Genomic DNA, 13,778 nt, shown 5'->3' on the forward strand with positions numbered 1-13,778 from the left:
CCTCCTCTCCTCATCCTCCTCTCCTCATCTTCCTCTCCTCATCCTCCTCTCCTCGTCCTCCTCTCCTCATCCTCCTCTCTTCATCCTCCTCTCCTCATCCTCCTCTCCTCATCTTCCTCTCCTCATCCTCCTCTCCTCATCCTCCTCTCCTCATTCTACTCTCCTCATCCTCCTCTCCTCGTCCTCCTCTCCTCGTCCTCCTCTCCTCATCCTCCTCTCTTCATCCTCCTCTCCTCATCTTCCTCTCCTCATCAGCAGACATGTCAGTGATTTTTACACATCTGTTCACATCTGCCTGAAGCGCTGTTTGTTTTTCAGCTGAACATTTCTTTAGCTTCATGATGAGACAGCCTGCCTTTCCGTGGAGTTTAGATGTTTGATGGAGGTTCAAGGGTTCAGAAAAACCAACCAGCAGATCTATCTGATTCTGAGATCTTCACAAGAACACATGGTTGTTTTAAATCTTCTGGTGAAAACAGATTTCATTTATTATTTCAGTTAAAATATGAAGCAAACATGTTTCCTTGGAAGCTCCAATGATGACCATTACAGACCTGAAGAGATCCAGGTCTGTCCCACGATTATTTGGCCTGAAATGATGTTCACGGCCCAAGATGCTCCTCCCCCTTTCACTGTTCTATCAGCTTCCAGACCGTGTTGTAATAAACTCGGTCTGAGGCAGAAAGTTCTACCTTCTGTTTGGTTCCTGGCTCGATGAATATCATGTTGATGGTGGTCTGTAACCAGGTAGTCACAGAGGTGAGCACAGTCATTTTGGAGAAAATCACTGCATAGTAATTTCCTCATGAGGTCAGACCCTCAACATTCCCCCTTTTGGTTTCGGGGATCGCGCCCAAAGCTCGATCGTCGGAAGCACAGATGGGTTTGTTCCTCATGAACGTAGGTCGACTTGATTGTCGGAAGCACAGGTGGGTTTGTCCCTTAGGACGTTGGTCTCCTTGGACGCCTTTGTCTTTGGTCTTTGTCTTGGATCCTGGCGCCTTTGGTCTTTGATCCTGGTCAGGCACAAAGAGGATAGGAAACGGGATAGTCCCCAACGCGCATAACGAGAAGAAGCCACTCACGCAGGTGGTACGCAATGAAGATGTCGTCCATGCGAGAGGTAGTAGTGTAGAAGGAGGAAGGTCGGTGGGCGGTTAACTCCACGAGTGGACACAAAGGCATCTCACCGCCGGCCATACAGTTCAGTTTATGGAGCACGCGGTGATGTACGAGGTCCATAGTTCGCAAACGCGCATTGACCTATGTGGTCCCAAGATTCCCCCCTTTTTGGTCCAAAGGGCGGATCAGGACAGTCTTTGGGCTAAAACAAGGACCATTAAACTAAGAGGTACTACAATGTGCTGGTGCGTCAGACAGAGTCATTGACAGACTGAGCTGGGCCGGCACATAACCACTAGTTAATATGTGACCAAGTAAGAAACAAAAATACAGAAAACCCCAAAAAAAAACATGTAACATATAACATCCAAGAAAATTCATAGCAACCTTGAGGTCTCATAAAATACATTCTTAGGTCATACATTCAGTGTGTAGCTTATAAAGAATGTGACATAATGCAACACTCAGATAAAAATGTGAGGTAGACTAAAGTGAGAACTACTCTTAGGGTTACAAAATAATAAAGAAAATGTTGCTCACCCCCTTTAGACAGGTGTGGTACATTCACGCTTGGAGTCTCCCCGAACGCGGTTACGAGGCACACCGTAGGTGAGCAAGTGCATCTTATCTTGGAGTTTCTTAACACGCCTGTAGGCGGAATAAGCAATCACGGCCGTGATGAGCCATCCCATCCCCAGGGCGACCAATGTGCAGATTAAAGTCGTATAATCTGTGTCAATGTATCGTCAAAGTAAGTTCACGCGGGGTTTGTGTGAACTTAACGAGTTTGGTTCCTTCAATCAGTAATTGTTGGTCAATTTCTAAATCGAAGGCAAAGTCATAACCCTGGAAAGCGTCCATGATCTCAATCTCTGAGTCATGCTGTTCGAGGTTGAGGTGATGGAGTGTCAGGTTTCTAGTTCAAAGTGGAAATGCCTACCGTCCTTTCAAATACCAATGTTCAGCATCGACCTAAACCTATAGATGTGAGGTGTCACAATTATGGGAACGTTTAACAGGAAACCGAGTTCTAATTTTTTTGCATCAACGTGAATGGGAATTGCACTACCTAGGCTGTACGCTAGGTGGATTTGTGAAAGGTGCACAGTAGAGGGGTAGCAGCTGTCAAGCTAACTTTGAGCAGGTCCAGTGGTACCAAGTACGGGGAAATACGACTTTCAACCAAGCTGTCCAGCGTGGAACTTACTTCCCTGAGCAGGTCCTGCATCAAATCTCTCACCACTCGTGTGTACACAATATCCTGATGTATAGTTTCAGACAAAGTCTTGATTGCACGTAGAGATTCATTAATCAGAGCCTAGTATAAGTACCAGAGTACTCTGTAAGGTTTTAGTAGGTACATCCTGTTAGCGGTCTAGGAAGGAGTTTCTCTTGGTTAGTGAAAGTGACGGCGGGGGGGGGGGGGCCTGGTTCTTTGTCGGTTAGTACATGTTAGTGGGTTAAACGTGCACTTTCCCCCCCTTTCCATTTCCATGCATAGAACTATGTCGAGACTACGTCTACCTCCTGCGGGGAGTCTGGTCTCTGTACCCGCGGGGATGGTTTGACGTAGGGTTTGATTTGGTTTGCATGCACCCATTTGTAGACAGGCTCCTGTCTCGCTTTGGTGATGCGTAACCTGTATGCAACTGGAGAGAGTTTTGCCACGATCTCAAATGGTCCTGACCAGCGGGGCAGGAACTTCTTAGCTTTGCGTGCCGGTTGGGCGAACCGAAAGTAGAATACTTTGTCACCCACCTCGTATTCGCGGCTGGTTGTCTTTTGGTCGTAGTAGGCCTTAGCGCCTTCTACGTTGGTCTCCAGTTTCTTCTGAGCGTGCGCGAACGTAGCTCTGAGGTGTGTTTTCAAGTCTGCCACATACTGATGAGCGGTATAGGCAGTGGCAACACTGACATCCTCTGGGTGATACAGGAGGTGCAGTGGTAGAGTCATCAGTCTGCCGGTCATCATCTCAAAGGGCGTAACCCCCGTGGATCGCTGTGGAGTGGACCGTATGGCCATCAGGACCAGAGGGAGCTTGACGTCCCAGTCCTTCCCAGTGGAGCAGACGTACTTTTTGAGCATAGAGACGACCGTGCGGTTCATCCGTTCGACCTGTCCGGATGACTGTGGGTGATAGGGAAGGTGGAATCTCACTTCCACTCCCAGAAGTTCAAACAGGGACGTCATTACACTGGATGTGAAATGAGTTCCTCGGTCAGAGTCAATGCAGAGTGGAAGTCCCCATCGACTGAAAACGTGGTTAATCAGCAGTACAGCGGTTGTGACGGCTGTATCGTGTGGCGCTGGAAGGCACTCAACCCACTTTGTGAAACTGCAAGTTACAGTTAGCATATATTTGTTTCCTCTTGCCGATTTGGGAACCGGTCCAACCCAGTCGATCTGCAGGTGGGACCAAGGGAAGGTTATTCCCCTGCGTTGCAGTGGTGCTCTAGCAAGCGGCTGGGAGGGTTGAAACTGGGCACAGATGAGGCAGCCTTGGACATAGCTGTGTACGTCCTTGGACATCGACGGCCAATATGCTACTTCTGTCAGTGACGCGAGGGTAGCTTTTGCTCCGCGGTGACCTCCAACCGGAGTGTCGTGGGCGTAGGCAAGCATCACTCCCCTGTGGTCGAGTGGAACAACCCAGCGCGGCGGGCTGTGATCGTCACGTATGTAAACTAACAAATCGTTTTGTAGTTTCAGATGCGCGAGTTGACGATGCAGGTTTACCAAATCTTGGCTTGCACCAATAGGTGGTGATGGTTGTTTAGACATCGGGCCCTTTTGGAGAAGCTCGCGGATGAGCTTCAGGTCAGGATCTTGTTCCTGCATGGTGACTAAGTCCGCGTCCTGTGGTTGTCTGCCTAGAAACACGGGTACCTCAACGGTCCGAGGTTCGTCTGCCTGTTTAGCATGGCGACGAGTAATCACGCAGACCTTGTGAACGGCCTTGGGTGGAAGCCACTCGTCTTTGAATTCCCAGCAGGTTCCCTGGTCAGCACCGAGCTTAGCAAGGCGGTCAGCTTCGTCATTACCATCTTTCTCTGGACCTAGGGTCCTGGAGTGACCTTTGACCTTTTTCCAGTAGACCATTATGCCTTTCTCAGTGGTGAGCAGATCACACGCTAGGAATAACTCCGAGTGTTTCACGTCTCTGTTCCTGGCGTTTTTCATGTGGTTCTCCTTCCACATGGGGAAGTGAGAGATGAAGCTGTGTCTAGCGTAGTTTGAATCAGAGCAAAGGACGATTTGAGTGATGTCCAAGGCTGCCGCCTGCTGGAGGGTTATCAACACTGCAGCAATTTCGGCGTACTGACTAGACTTTTGGCCCAACCGGTAGTGATTTGGTTGCTTAGTGTCACAGTCCACCCAAACGACTCCAACCCCGGCACGGAGCTGGCCTTCGTGAAGGTAGGCGCATCCGTCAGTGTAAACTTTCGGAAGCCCTTGGCAAACATTCTCATCAAAGTAGCGATGATTGGATGCGGTTGGGTAGACTGCGGCAGGTGTGTCCAGGGGGCCCATGACGGAGTCAGAGTCACAGTGCTGGCAGCCTGCTAGCCCTTGTCCTAGCGCTAGCTTGGTGTTCTGACCATACTTGACCTCAATGTTATATCCTTGGAGCACCATCATCCACGTCGCAATGCGGCTGTTTGACACTCTTCCTTCGCGCAGACGCTGGCTGTTTAGGAAGGTAACAGGCTGATGACACGTTTCAATGATCACTTTCTGTCCACCGATGTAACTACGAAAGTGTTCGACGGCCCAGACTGTAGAGAGGAGAGCTCTCTCGCAGTCTGAGAACTGGAGTTCCACCTTGCTCAGAGGCTTGCTGGCGTATGCCACAACTCTCATGTCCTGATCGTGTTTCTGCTTCAAAGCAGCGCTCAGGCAGTGAGAGGAGAAAGTAGCCTCTATGTAGAACTCTTTATCCTTGTCTGGGTAAGCCAGACAGGGTGCGGACGCCAACTTCTGTTTTAGGAACTGGAAGGAGAGTTCTTGGGGTCTGTCCCACACGAAAGGTGTGTCGTTCCGAAGCAGCTCAGTGAGGGGCCTCGCTGTTTCAGCGTACTCCTCAATGAACTGTCTGGAGTAGTTGCAGACTCCGAGGAAGCTCCTGAGTTCAGTCAGATTAGCTGGGGCTTTGATGTCCTGAATGGCCCTAATGCGTCCCGCTTGGGGCTCGACTCCATTAGGGCCCACCAGCAGTCCAACATACTCCACTTTGGTTCGACACCACTGTCCCTTGAGAATCGCCAATTTAGCTCCGGCGTCAGCGAGCTGTTGCAGCACGTGACGGAGTTCGGCCAGGTGCTCCTCGAAGGTTCGACTCCTCATCAAGATGTCATCGACATATATGAGGTTCCCTCTGGAAGCAGCATCTGACATGGCTTTGTGGAGGAAGATGTTGAACTCTGCAGGTGAGTTAGAGTAGCCAAAGGGGCAGCGGTTCCAAGTATATTGGCGATTTCCAAAGGAGAAAGCCAGTTTATACTGGTCCGCCGGCTCAACCTTCATGGTCCAGAAGCCGTTGGCTACGTCAACCGTAGAGAAGAAACGAGCATCTCTGACTCTGGCTAGCTCTTGATCTAAATGGATCATAGGCCACCTGGAGAGAGGTACCTGTTTGTTCAGTGCACGATAGTCTATGGTGAGACGCCATTTCCCAGTCGGTTTCAGAACCGGCCAGATGGGAGAGTTGTAAGTGGAGTTACACTCTCTGATGATGTTTTTCTCCTTCAGCTGATCGAGGATCTCTTGGATCGACTCATAAGCAGCGAGCGGAATCTTGTACTGACGTACAAAAGTAGGAGGGGCATTCGGGTTCGTTGGAATGCGAACCGTATGCAGGTTTGTGAGTCCACAGTCCAGGGAGTCCCTGGATAAGATGGACTGAAACTCATAGAACAGGCTTCTAAGCGCTGCTCTCTGCTCCTCTGACTCCAGCGCATCCGCTTTGTCAAGCTGCTGGCTGACTTCGGCCTCGAAGCCGTCATAAGGTTCAGAGGAGGAGGGTCTCTGGTGTTCCGGGCTTTCAACCGGTGACTCAGAGGGTTGAGTATTTATTGCAAAAACCGTTAGACACTGACCGCCGTCAGTATCTAAGGTTGCACTGCAAATGGGTTCCTCAGGAAGGGCTTCATGCCGCTTGATGGTAATCATTTGTGAAGGGAAAGTACTGAATGTGTCTGCACCAACCTGTCTGTCATTCAAGAACAACGGAAGTTGTCCGATCACGGGGACTGAAAGTTCGAAGTCATGGAATGAGCTATCTATCAGCATGCCCAAGGGCTTTCCTGCCGGCAGGTGGATAGGACTCTGGGTCGGATTTTCGACCAACAAGTACGCAGAACGATTGTTCAGCTCCAAGAGTGGCGTGCCACAGACGGCTAAGTTGAGCTCCAAGAAGTGTGGTGATGGCTGGAAGAAGGCCTGTGTGCCTGGCAGCTTCTGATGCTTCATCAGAGTCAGACGAACAGGCACTCCTTTGACCTGTGGGGGCAGAACCGTGCTGGCCTCAACCACTGCACGGCAGGCCTGTGGAATGGTCTGACCGGACAGCAAGTGTTCAGGGCCTTCTGAGCGAGGCTCAGAGGATGGTGTGGCTCGGGCCCAAAGGACTTGATTGCAAGTGTCCAGCTGGGCACCGAGTCGAACCAGCAGATCTGCTCCGATGAGTGCAGGTGGATCAAGCTGTGGTATGATGCTGAATGTATGTGTGAGCTGTCTTGCTCCAAGTTGGATAGTCAGAGAGCAGACCTCTGGCGCTTTCAGGAGCCTCTGCGGCCAAGTAGGTGACAAGAGCCGATGGCTACGTGTCACGCTGACCAGAAGGGGGTCCTTCTGACGCAGGTGTTCAAACGTCTGCTGGCTGATGGCTGACTTTTCAGACCAAAGAGCAAGGCGAGCATCTGAGATGTGGGTGCAGTTGATGGTAAGACCACCAACTATGTGTGGTGCATATGGCTGCAGGCTGACGTTCTTCAGCGAGCAGAGAAAAGATGAATGTGTGCAGAACGGAGTTCCAGGAGCGGTTTCATGCCTTTGCAGGCGGTCATCGTCTGTGGGAGCCGTAGGGAGGGGCATGACCTTGGAACAAGGGTTTTGCGGCTCACTTATGCTGACCTCAAGAATGGAGGATGGTCGGCTGCTATCTGGGTTCCAGGGCTTAGGTGTGTCCACCTGGGCCCACAGTTGACCCTTCTGGCAGTCGATGAGGGGAGCTAGACGTTCAAGCAGGTCCTGACCAATGAGAAGTGGTTCAGTGTCTAGCTGGCAGACATAAAACGGGTGAACCAGAGTCATGTCTTGGAAGGTGATATCCAGCCACGCCCGGTGAGTGATACACTCCCGGGTCTGGGTGTAGCTGGTGATTTTCAGGTCACAAGGTTCAACCTGGACTGGTTTCCCGAGCGACCGCATGGTGTCAGACACGCGATGGAACAATGTGGAGCACATCAGGGTGATTTCTGAGCCGGTATCCAGCAGAGCATCAACCTGTATGCACCCACCTACGTTGGTGCTACAGTACAAACGGCGAGCATGATCATGGTTTGTTAAGTCACCAAGGAACTTCAGAAATTTAGCATCAGGTTTCTCTGGGGGGTAGATTTCAGGAGACTCCTGTGGTCTACCAGTAGTGTTTCCCCAGCTGATCAGGTAGGTCCTGGCCACGCTGGGAGGTTGAGCCACGCCTAGTCATGCGGACGTTGGCTCTGGGTCTGGCTTCTTAGAAGAAGACTTTGGTGCAGGGGTCTCATCTGCAGATCTCAGCTGTTCCTTCTGTTTAGCTAGGAACTGCTGAAACATCTCCTGGAGGTCGGCTTTGGTCAAGTACTCACCTGCGGACTTGCGTTCGGCACTTACCTGTTGGCGGCGCTCCTTAAACCTTCCACTGTTCCGACCTGCCTGCCGTTGGTTTTGGTTGGGCCACTTCCTGTCTGATTGTCCAGACCTAGGCGGCCAATCAGCACCCCCCTTCCCCTGTTGAGGAGATTGGGACTGCTCTCGCGGTTTAACAGGTCTAGGTTTAGCAGATTTTGGCTTAGTGGGTGGAGCTTCTGTGCCTTCGAGCTCCAAACGCGGCTCGGCGTCGGGAGCTAGGTGCATGACGCGGTGACGTGCGTCAGGCTTTTGGGGCTTTCCGCCGGCTTCCCAAGCCTGTTGGGCGTATCTCCTAACCTCCTGAGTTGTCAGTTTTTTCATCCGACAATACATTGAGACTTCGGAGCGAACACACTCGTGCAGGTTGTGAATGAACAGGGATCTGAAGGCAGGGTCTTCCTCGAGCCCAGGGCCGTTTCGACCTTGGAAATAAGCACTTTTGAGTCTGCGATAATACTCTCTGGGGGGTTCGTTCCTCCCGTGTTTGATGGAGAAGGCCCCCATTGTAGCTGACGCAGAGTCTGCATACGTGGCGTATTCATCTCTCAACGCTCGGCAGAGCGAGGAGTACCGATCACGAATGTCAGGTGGTAGAGTTTCCATGAAACCGTGCACCGTTCTAGATGTGGTTTTCCAAATTAGCTTGAGCTTTTCCCTTGAAGAGGGTGCTGGAAGATCAAGCAGACAACGTTCTATCTCCCTGAGATAATCGTCGACGTTGGATTCATTGGTGTTAGGATCAAAGCGTTCTATGTCTTTAGCTAGCGATTCAATTTGACGTACACGGAGCCCTGACTCACGGTACGGCGCGTCATCCTCTGACTCTGACCCACGGTCTGTCTCAGAAGGCGCTGGATATCGCTGGTGTGCTCTGGGCTCCCAATGTTGACTCCTGGGGCCCAAATCGGGGTCCGGCATGTTGTGGCGGGCTGCTGGCACGTCACGTGGGTGTCTTGGGAGGTCCTCCTCCCGGGGCACGTCTGCGTAGTGCAGCCTGCGTCTTTCAACTGGGGCTTCTGCGTAATACACTTTGTCTGGATACGGACTGGCGTATGATGCTTTGTCCTGCAGCTGGTTATCGGCATGCCGAATACCGGAGTAGCTAGGATGGGTAGATGGTTGAGGTGCAGGTTGGGCTTGTGGATAACCCCAGCCGGCACCTTGCACCCTTCGTGGACTGGGGGAGCGGTCTAAATAGAGGTGCCACTCAGCTGGTCGACTTCTCACTGATTGAGAAGGCCGTGAAGATGAGGGTGGTGGTCCAACCTGGGATTCGAGGGCGAACTGCTCTCGGCCCCTAGGTGGTCCTGAATGCCCTAGAGTGTGTGTAGGGAACGGGGCCGAAGGTTGGGACAGATAAGCTTCGTCTCTCCCCTGCGGCATGCGTCCGTCCAGAGAGTCAAGGTGTTTCCCCCCTTCCCACTGTCTGTTGTCATCAGCAGAAGGGGGCGGGGTCTTCTCCCCATCTTCCCCAGAATCGGTGCGGGTGTCGTCGTCCTCCTCATCCTTCAGACTTCCATTTCGCTGTTTTTCAGCTAGCATACTCTGGAGGTTCAAGATCTCTCGATCATGTTGGAGTCCTCTCTGATAGAGGATCAGGGCTAACTTAGCCAAGTGAACCTGGATTGGTTTAGTACCATCCGGGTTTTCTATTTGATCAAGTACAGCGTCAAGCTGTCCTTCAGTGACATCCCTAGAAGGGTAGTCGGGTTCTCGAGCAACCGCGACCAGTTTGGACAATATTTGTCCAGAAAGTAGGCCAGGTTCATAGTCGTGGGCCGCAGCGCCACCTGGTTGCTGGGAGTTGGTCAGGTCACTACTCTGTCCCTCCATTTTAACAACCGAACCAAAAATAGCCTAGTAGAGCTTCTGCAGATAGCTCAAGGCTGCACCTTTGGCAGCAACTGCTAGCTTTGTAGCAGAAAAACACTAAATTAACCTTTGTGCGCACAGGTTTTAGCGTTTTAAGATTGCACGGAATGCCGTGACTGACGCTTAAAATACTATTCCTTTCAGTATTTTAGCAAAAGCTGGTGCGTTGCCGTAGCAACGTCTTACAACACTTGCAGTGTTAAATATGCTAGTTATTCCTTCAGAATATTAGCAAACAGGGTGTTATCAGTCTTTGAGTGAAGGTTTCAGTTAGTTATAATAGCCACTGTGAGTTAAAGTCGCTAAATTAGCAGTTAATTTTAGCCTAAAAGGGTTAGTCAGAATTACTTACACGCTGCACCTTTAATGAGGAACTGAATTTTAACCTAAAAGGTTAGCCAGAATTAATTACACGTTGCACCTTTAAGGAAAAGCTGAATTTTAACCTAAAAGGTTAGCCAGAATTAATTACACGTTGCACCTTTAAGGAAAACTGAATTTTTAACCTAAAAGGTTAGCCAGAATTAATTACACGTTGCACCTTTAAGGAAAAGCTGAATTTTAACCTAAAAGGTTAGCCAGAATTAATTACACGTTGCACCTTTAAGGAAAAACTGAATTTTTAACCTAAAAGGTCAACCAGAATTAATTTACACGTTGCACCTTTAAAGAAGCACTGAGTTACTGGTGAGAGTTCGATGCAGCTTCCTGCTCAGCGAAATCAGCACCACTCTGTTGCTGGTTCAAGGCTGAACAACGGATTATTTTTAATTCAAGCTCTTTGGATTTACTTGTTTGTTTGTGCCGGATAGAAATCTCTGTGTATCCAAGCCTCACACGGCCGCACCAATAAAATGTTGGGGTTATTAGGAGCGAACAATTAGTAAGCTTCAACTTACTTTTGGATTCTTCAATAAATTCTGTAAATATGGGAATATTTACTGATTTATTAATTAATTAAGATATTCTTAGATATACGGGGCACCATTCCCCTTTTACCGGGGAAAAATTGAATCCAAAACTCTTATCAGTCTTTCTTGAAGTTCGTAGAATCCTCGGAGCAGAGACTTCTCTTCGACACAACAAAGCTACTGGACACAAAAATCTGAATTTTATAACATTTAATTAACAATTTGTCAAATGAATAAACAGTGGAATAGATGAATAATAACCGTGTGATATGATTGAAGATGGATGTGTTTGTATGTGATGGAGGATGTATGAATGGGGTCCTTTGTTCTCACAAAGGAGTAGTGTGTGTGTGTGTGTGTGTGTGTGTGTGTGTGTGTGTGCGTGTGTATGGATTCAAAATGGAGTCTTGAATACAAGATGGCTGACCCCTTTGTCTGGCTAAAGTGTGGGTGGCAACTTGCACTTTAACTTCCAAAGCACTTAGAATCAGTAGTAACTTAACCTTAAATCACTCAAAACATTTCAAAAGATCATGAAACAACACAAAAGATTAATCACGAATAATATCTTTTAGTTTAACCACGTGGCCAAGCAGAAAACATTTAAAGATACCAAACAATGATCAATAAGCAGTTTATTCTTTCAAAATGACCCGACTGACGTGTTTGGGACGAAAGAGGAAAGCACGAAGCTACTTTTTAAGCAATAGACGCGGTTTATTGCTTATTCGAGACTATAGAGGAAACGGGAGAAGGAAAGAATGAGAGAAAGAGATGAGTTTCTGATCACCAGAACAGTGAAGCGTCCCTCACTGTTTTGATTTGACGGTTCTCCGTGTTTCTCCGCAGCTTTCGGCGTCATCCGTCGGTTTGATGCTTTCTCCGTTGTTTGGCGTTCACGAGTGTTTCTCCACGGGCTGGACAGAGACAGCAAAGTTTCTTTCTGTGCTGAGTTATAACTTACAGCGTGCTTGATGGAGTTGTTGCTTTCCTCCGCAGTTCTGTGTCCTCAAACATCAGCTGGAGGGGAGCAGAAACGAGCAGATCTGATGGGCTTGCAGTTTAGTTTCCAGCAGTTCCGTGGGCTCAACTTGGCACTTAGAGCTTCCGCGTGCTCAAGGGAATCGGAGCGTTCGATAAGCGTGTCCTTACCGCCAGGTATCCTGGGCAAAAGAACGAGGTTTCTTTGTCTCTGCTGAAGATTTATGGTCTTAGTTCGCGGGAAAAGCTCCACGGCTTCCCGCACATGCGCAGAACGTGTTTCTGGTACTAGGCGGTGACATCATCCCAATGCTTCCGTGTGCAAAGCATCATGGGAAATGAAGTTTCTTGGCGCTGATGTGGTTATTTGCTTTTCAGAGCAATTTAAGCACAGTCATTTTGGAGAAAATCACTGCATAGTAATTTCCTCATGAGGTCAGACCCTCAACATCACAAACCCAAACCCCAAAAGATCCAGCTGACAGACATGCAGCATATTTATCCAGAGGCAAAGAATCAAACCAAACTACAAACTACCTTCCCTGAATGTTTGCTGACTTGTTGGAGCATGAACACCAAACATACCCGATCTGATGAACGTCTGCAGAGCTCAGTCAGAACTCCAGAACAACCTGAGGATTCATGCATTCATACAGGACGCAAACACGTTCATCTCATGCATTAAAGCAGCCTCTCTGTGGTTCCCCCACTCAGCACAGCATCTCAGGAGGAACTGAGCAGATGGTGAGAACAGATTAAATGTGGCGGGTTTCTCCTCCGAGTCCATCTGATGACTGTGATTATCCTATCAGACTTGATGGTTCTGAGATCTGGAGAAGTTTCTAAAAACAAAACCTTCATCAATAAATGGGCCGTAATTAAATGGAGATAGACCTGTTCTGTCCGCTCGTGAGGATGGGGCTGTTAAAGCGTTTCACAGGAACCGTTTTAGGTTCACGAGTCCAGCAGAGGTGTTTCTTCTAGATTCTAGTCAACCTGCAGAACCTTAAGAAGTGGGTCAAAGGTACCATCAACCTTTATGGGTTTGCAATCATTTAAAGTTAATGGTGAATAATTTACTTTACCAAACCTGCCCTGGATTGACGCATAGCCAGTTGTTGGCTTTTGCCCAGCCCCTTCTTTATTTCTAATCATTCCTGAACTCGTTTTCCTCAAACCACCTGCTGCTGTCAAAACACTCAGACGCAAAGGTTTGAACGACGCTGGATTAAACTGGAACAGCGAGCTGTGTTCATTTGGTCTGTTTTCATCATGTTGATAATTAACCATCCTCTTGCACAAGTTAGTTCCTCAGGGCTCAGTATGATGCGGGGGTTGCCCACCCCTGGTCCTGGAGAGTCACTATGCAGCATGTTTTAGTTGGTTCCCTACTCCAACAAGCTTGATTCAAAGTGGAATCACCTGTTCAGCAGGTCATCAAGCTCTGCAGAGTCATGTTAGTCACCTGCTATTTAAAAATATGTGCACTGGAGCAGAGAAACAACTAAAGCATGAGGGATGGCCACCCCTCCAGGATACTGGTTCGGTTATTTGAAACTGCCAGTAAAGATACAGAAGGGAAGGATTCAGCTGCAAACCTCAGACAACGCTGACATGAAATCTAGTCCTGTTCCAAGGTCAAAATACAAAATAATTATTATAATAATGATGCACCCTTCCTAAATCAGGAACTCCAAAGTGCCTGACGTTACAATCATCCACACACTGAGGGTGATGAGCTACAACGTAGCCACAGCTGCTCTGGGACACACTGACAGAAGGGGGACCGCAGCACACAGATGCCACCGGTTCCACTGACCAGCATCAGGCAAGGATGGTGGAGTCTCTTGCCCAAGGACTCAGAGCCTGGGTTTTAACTGGCAACCCAACTGTTGTAGAGCGAACGCCCGACCCCTGAGCAACCGTCTCCCCATACACGGTTCCACAGTCCAGATTTCATGATGGCGACTCAGTGTTTGTATTAATGTAGAAAGCATTCAT

This window comes from Nothobranchius furzeri, chromosome 5, assembly GCF_043380555.1.
Source record: "Nothobranchius furzeri strain GRZ-AD chromosome 5, NfurGRZ-RIMD1, whole genome shotgun sequence".
Classification (NCBI taxonomy): Eukaryota; Metazoa; Chordata; class Actinopteri; order Cyprinodontiformes; family Nothobranchiidae; genus Nothobranchius; species Nothobranchius furzeri.